The sequence below is a fragment of the Dendroctonus ponderosae genome, unplaced genomic scaffold, assembly GCF_020466585.1.
Source record: "Dendroctonus ponderosae isolate FM_Combo_2020 unplaced genomic scaffold, Dpon_F_20191213v2 Dpon_F_20191213_1, whole genome shotgun sequence".
In the NCBI taxonomy this organism is placed as follows: domain Eukaryota; kingdom Metazoa; phylum Arthropoda; class Insecta; order Coleoptera; family Curculionidae; genus Dendroctonus; species Dendroctonus ponderosae.
The window spans coordinates 62,741,880-62,748,658 of NW_026017110.1; the positions used below are offsets into that span (position 1 = coordinate 62,741,880).

The 6,779-nt window shown below is 36.0% G+C and overlaps 1 protein-coding gene across 1 annotated transcript in view; it reads left to right on the forward strand.

Annotated features, from left to right (window-relative positions):
- Positions 1–385: 385 nt before the first annotated feature.
- LOC109541068 (muscle calcium channel subunit alpha-1) overlaps positions 386–6,779 on the forward strand; it is a gene marked incomplete in the record, with an annotated part of 32,792 nt that continues 26,398 nt past the window's right edge. The window contains 1 exon segment of the mRNA XM_048664112.1: positions 386–532.

The following is a 6,779-nucleotide window of genomic DNA, read 5'->3' on the forward strand; positions in this document are numbered from 1 at the left end:
TCCGTAGTGGAGTGTTTTTGGAGCCATATTGCTCAGAAGCTCTGAAATTGGACTTTGATGATATTGAAGACACATTCCCTACAAATGAAGTTTTCACATGAGATGAGTAGTAGTAGAATCGTAGATTTTAATTCCATAAAGTTGACCATTAGAAAAAAATTAATCAAAAACATGGTCTCATTCAATAAGCTAAATCGCTATAAATCGTCGTGGAAATGTAGGTGAGTACCTGCATAGGATCGTGTTAACATTGGAAGCGATATATGTAATTAAAGAGGAAAAAGCATGCAAACCAGCATCCCAGCATTTTCCTGTTCATCATTTTCCTATCGGGTGACGCATGCGCAATAATTACGCAATAGGTTCAACGTCGGTTTATGCCGTCGCGACGCCTTAGTCAGTTTTGCGACGAGTTCGGGATGTAAATGCTACTTTTAACAGTTGAATGCGATATCCTTAACGTGTTGTTTTTTTGGTACGGAAAATTTTTAATGGGAACAATACCCTCTTAAATTATTGCAGCCCTGAAAAGGTAAAAATGAGCTTATATTATGTGTTGCTGCATCAAATTGATGTTATTTTTGCTTTAGAGAATGCATATCTGTTCGTCGTTTTTATTTTTAGAATTTTGCAAATTCGCGAGAGTGCCGTTGGTAAAGGGTAAAAAACTTTTAATAGCACAACTGACTATCAGTTCTGAATTCAATCTGAATGAAATAGCGAAATTCTTTTGCTTGGAACTACTCATTGAGCTTCTAAAGTTTAACATCAGCCGCGAGCTTTTTTCGGACTATTTATAGACGAATACTGATGGTTTATAATAGAAAGTGTTCCCTGAATATATATTGTTGGGGCAAAGATTTTAAAAAATTGTCTAATGTCACACTTTATTTTTGGCCCATTTATGATTAACCGTAGTAAACATCGTATTTGCCTCCGAGGATACGAAAGTGGAGTTTCGAGTTAAGTGTTCACCATCCATTTAAATCCGATTCAAATCCAGTTTTATGATTAGGCGCTTTTAGGACGAGTTAAGATGTTTTTAAAGTGGCAATAAAATTGGTTGACGTAACTGCTAAACTTAAAATAAATAAAAATTTATAAATATTTTCCTAATCTTGGCCGGGCAAAAGCAAGGCAATTGAAGTTTTCAGCAATCAACCAGATGACGTCGAGGGCTGGTAATTCAAAATTCCGTTTCGACTTTTTGTTCAAATATTTACTTAAAGTGCCCTGGCAAGCACGTGCTGAGAATTTTTAATTCAAGTAGAACTTACGGATTGACATAATCAACGATTAAGTAAAGCTAAAAACATTTCCAATTTGCAGTTTTTATTGCGCTATATTTTCCTCACTCCGAGCAAAAAATGCTCATATTTTTGCAAATGTTATTTAATTTACTTTGCGACAGCGGCATTCCGACGCTCTTTGCGGATCTGAACTTTCGTGCTCGAAAATGCTTTTGAGTCAATACTAGAAATCCTTTACTGTAGGACGGTTTTGCTGTAGCTGTAAATAGGGCACTACACTTTATGTATTTTCCATATGGGATGTGGAAATGTTGCGTTCTTAACTCAGTTCTAATCAAACTGAGCTTTATCAATATATACTGATTTATGAAGACATATATTTTAAATCCTCTTACAGATGCACATCTCAAAAACTAAATCTGCTTCAAGTCTCTGAAGCCTGGTAATTATTCCAATCGTTCCATAAAACAGAAAGATGTATATTAAATTTATATACTCTCAGCCACAACACGAGCGTGTTCGATCGTTAGCGAAAAGCTGAAAACTCAACTTAATCAAATAATCGATTTCTCCAGGTATTCAATTTATTCAGTATCTCAGATCTTCGGCTATTGTTTGCCAACAACCCAGGCTTCTTTAAAGTAAATAAATCATAATTAAATTGATAACAGGATGGTTGAAAGTGTATTAAAATGCCTGGCTCATTTTTCGCGCACAGCATTGGCTGGATCACACAATGGCCCTTTCCTAAATTAATGAAAAAGCAACCAGGGAAAATACAGGAAAAAAGATTCATCGGGTGATTTTGCAGAATGAATGCCTGCCAGTCTGGTCGATCGATTTGAAATGTTGGTTTAATAAAATAGTGTCTGCATTGGAGTAACTCAATTTTAATGTGTTTAAACAACATTACTTCATATAAGAAAATGTGTCCTGGAACACAAGGTGGTTACACTTACTTTGCTTATCAGAGTTTCTCCTGGCATACGCCTACGGTTTTAGAATAAAACAGTTTTTTAGTCGCATGATATAAGCGCTCAATAAAAACACGCTGTGACAAGAGATAGAATAATCAGAGAATTAGGTCATTAGAAAGAGCCTCAAAGCCACAACATATGCGAGGTTGTTCACAGCTATCTATTCTGTTTCCAAAGGGCAAAGTTGAAAGCGCTGCTTTATATTTTTTACTAATCGAAGTCAACAGTACATGATTCATAGCCCTGAAGAGACTGAAAACAGAGTTTAGCAATTCCACGTGGTTAAAACGGAAATATAATTTAAATTCGTGATTTTAGAACTTACACAGCGTGTGGCAATGCACACATCAGGGGATTTAAAAATAACTCCCGCGTGGAGGTTACAATATTGTGGGAAATTTTAACTCATCAAAAAGCCTAAATTACAGCAGGCGTGCGAAAGGATTTTTCATGAGTGATGCTGCATGGATTCTTGGAAGATATAAACTTATTTGAAGGAATGATCAAATTTGCTCACGGAAACCTGCAATGATAAATTGCACCGTCAAATCCAGAAGCAGTTATCTTTCACTAAGGGTAACTTTGTATTGATTCATCTTGTTTGAAATGCTCGTGTTTCATATACTATTAATCTTTTCCGCTAAACACATTCTACTAGTCAGCCATAATATATATCCACTCGTCTACTCCCATATTTCTATTTAATGAATTTCTTTGATAATGCTGTTTGGTTTCCTTAAGGAGTAAATTAATTGCTGTTTTGCTTATATCAGCAAATCTCAGTTTACAATTGATTTAATTCGGCTTTTTGTTTTTCAATTTACTGGGACTGGGTCTCAAAAAAGGCCGCGTCCAAATTGCAATTCGCTCAAGGAGCACAAAGGACCATGCAACTTCAAAAGCGTTGAGAAATAGGGATATTTATCTCAAATAAAGCTATTTGTGTCCGCTAAGGAACTGACAGGAATTTAAGTCAAATATCCAATGAAGCAAAGATCAAGCTTTCGTAAAATATTGAATGTGCTTACTCTTTGAACTCGATGTATGATATTAAAATTTCGCTTTGTGGGCCACAACTACTCGAATTTCCCAACTCATGTTATGACTGAATCGAATTTTCAATTCTCTATCCAACGATGCCAAAACGATTTCTGTGGCTCATATGGGGACTGAGAAACTTCGCAAAAAGCTGCGTCATGTTTGAGTCGATTTTGTAAGTCAAAAAAAGCACGCAAATCTAAAACTTCTTGCAATCAATACTTTTCTGAGAAAACCGCCAACATTTCCGTATAGATGGTTCACTTTCTAAAAAGGCCATTAAGTTCTCCCCGAAATGATGTAATAATAAGCGTTCTTGCTCATTTTGCATTCGAGAAATGAGCAAAAACGAGACGGAAAACATGAAATTTTGGCAGAATATTTGCACCTAAGTGTCTGGTATTCAAGTTTCGCTTTCTGGGTCAAAACTACTCGAATTTCCTCACTCATGTTGTTATGACTGAATGGAATTTTCAATTTTCTATCCAACGATGCCAAAACGACTTCTGTGGCTCATATGGGGACTGAGAAACTTCGAAAAAAGCTGCGTCATGTTTGAGTCAATTTTGCAAGTCAAAAAAAAAACGCAAATCTAAAACTTCTTGAAATCAATACTTTTCTGAGAAAACCACCAACATTTCCTTATAGATGGTTCGCTTTCTAAAAATTCCATTTAGTTCTCTCTGCAATGATGTAAAAATAAGCGTTCTTGCTCATTTCGCTTCCGAGAAATGAGCAAAAACGGGACGAAAAACATGAAATTTTGGCAGAATATTTGCACCTAAGTGTCTGGTATTCAAATTTCGCTTTCTGGGTCAAAACTACTCGAATTTCCTCACTCATGTTCTTATGACTGAATGGAATTTTAAATTCTCTATCCAGCGATGCCAAAACGAGTTCTGTGGCTTATATGGGCATTGAGCAACTTCGAAAAAAGCAGCGTCATGTTAGAGTCGATTTTGCAACTCAAAAAAACACGCACATTTAAAACTTTTTGAGATCAAGAATTTTGTGAGAAAACTGTCAACACTTCCTGCTTTAAAGCGATCTGTTGCATGAATATACAGGATCTTTCATTATAGTTTGAAATATTTCATTATAACTTCATTGAAATTACTGTGATAATTTCACGTGATACTTTCATTCCTTATAAACAACCCCCAGCTACCTCAATAATTGGTGGTATAAAAATGCTTATTCCTTTCAATAAAGCAAGGGCTAATTATTTAATCGGGAATCATTTGTTTTGTTACTTTACCGCCCTTATTTTTGCGAAAAACTTTGCAGTAGCCCCTAATTCACTATTTATCAATTTAATATACATTAACAAAGGGTCTTCGCCAAACCCGTCTCAAGATCTCGGGACGGCCAGAGCAAGATTATCTACTGCAGTTAGAGATTCCGTCAGTTATTTACTCTCTATTGAATGATTTTGAGCATAATCAGTTGCCATACGCAATAGAAGCAACCTTCCTCACTTGTACCTACTCTCCTTTTCGCTGGCGTTAGCCATGAAATATTGGCGCAAGTTACTATGCTTTATCCGAAAGGCAGACTTTTACAGTTTATTTTCATTAGGATATAAAGTTTCAATTTTATGAACGCAACCGTTTAAAATGATTTATTATCAGTTGGATGATTTCTAATGGATGAATGTGCAAATGAACTTTAATTTAATTAGCCAGGAAAGGTTTATCTATTAGATGCTTTGACATTAAGCTTTCATTTTATGATTTGCATCATCATTTTCTTCAAGTGATGGACGACTGGAACTATACAATGGTTTTCTGAGTGTCTGCGTTTTTGTGCGGGGCGGTGGGCAGGATCAAAAAGGTTACACCCTTTCGTCTCGTACATCCACAATATCATTTCTATCACACTGAACGTTCCATGTTTTTGTTCTCAATATACCATAAACTACGAAACGGCATCTTTTTTCGTTTCTATTGTGCCATTCAGGATTTTAGTCGTGTTTCTGTGGGCCGATGGGATTTGATAGCACCATTTTTAAATCGCATCCATGCTGAAGGGACGAACGAAAAAATAAAAAATAATACATCAGACAAAGTAAACCGTTCGCAAGGCACGACTTTAACTGTTACCCGCAACCGATATTCCATAAATTTAACTGTACCGAGTTTTCCAACAATACAGCTGTTGTGGCTTGGAACCGAGTCGAGAAATCGGACATTCACAGATAAATATAAATGTTTTGAAATACATGTGGCCCCTGAACAAGTTTCCTAGCACTCAGGTAATTTTCTCAAGTTGAAACCTAAAAATGAATCGGATGAGAAGTCCATGTGTCACCAGCTATTGTTGGATCATAAGTTCACTGATTTTGATGTTGCTAGTTAATCTGTAAACTGACAAATAGCTTCCGTTAGCTAAGGTAATTGGCGCTTTTGACCTAATTAGTATTTACTAAAATCAATGGCGATAAGCTTTGGAGAGCAACTGAAATCTAGCCGATAATGCTACAAATAAAACAAGCCAAACGACTAATTAAAGTGCGATCTACGCTTTTGAAGAAACCATTTGGGCCTTTAACTCGGGAAATGAAATTTTTCAGCTGATTCAGTGATCCCTAATTAAAATCATTCAACGTTTCAGTTGCAACAATATTTAGCGCGATTGTTCAGTTGCCAACTCCAAGTAGCGTGTAATTTAACTTTTTAAACTCTTCATCCGCTGTCCACTTCCACCACGTGTCAACCGCAAACTCAGCCAACAACTTTATGTTTATGTCCTGTACATTACCGCTTTTACTATAAAGGTGCATTTATTTCTTTTGACTTTCTATGCATCTAATGCCCTGGCGTAAATAAATTTGAACAATGTAGCAGTCACTGAAGCGCCTGTTTAAATTTAATACTAAATACAGGCTTTAGCATAATAGCCTTTTGTTTTCAACATAAGCTCATTATCTTTCAAAGAATGTTCAGCAAAAGTTATGGTGTTCGGTTTATCAGACCGAGTAACAGTAATGAATTCAAATCGTGTTTGCTACTTTATTGGAAATTTTGTTGATGTAACTCAGTTTAGCGGATTTGGTAAATATCCCATATGTAGGGCGCAGCCGGACAGATTGGGCGCTTTAATTTATACAGGGTTGCTCATTAGTGCGTCAAAGTGCGATATCTCAGTAAATATGAAGTTTACAAGAAAATTCGTCCAACGAAAGTTTTTCACGTTTAAAAGGTCCACATTCTAAAATTACTTTCCAATATACAGGGTGCATCATAAACGTGTGGTAGTTACCAACTTTGGTTTTTTAAATGGAACCGCCCCTTTTTTCATTCATTTTCAGATTTGTCGTCAAAATTTAAGTTAAGTTTGTGTCAAACGTTTTACCTGAAAAATTTACGATTTCCGAGTTATTCGTAAAAATGTGAAAGTTTTGACAGCTACTGGGTTCCACAGAAATCGATGCTGTACACTACCCGCTGCGAATTTTGGAAAACAGTTTTCAGCGATTCTAACAGAACATCATGATCTACGCGTAGATATGTTT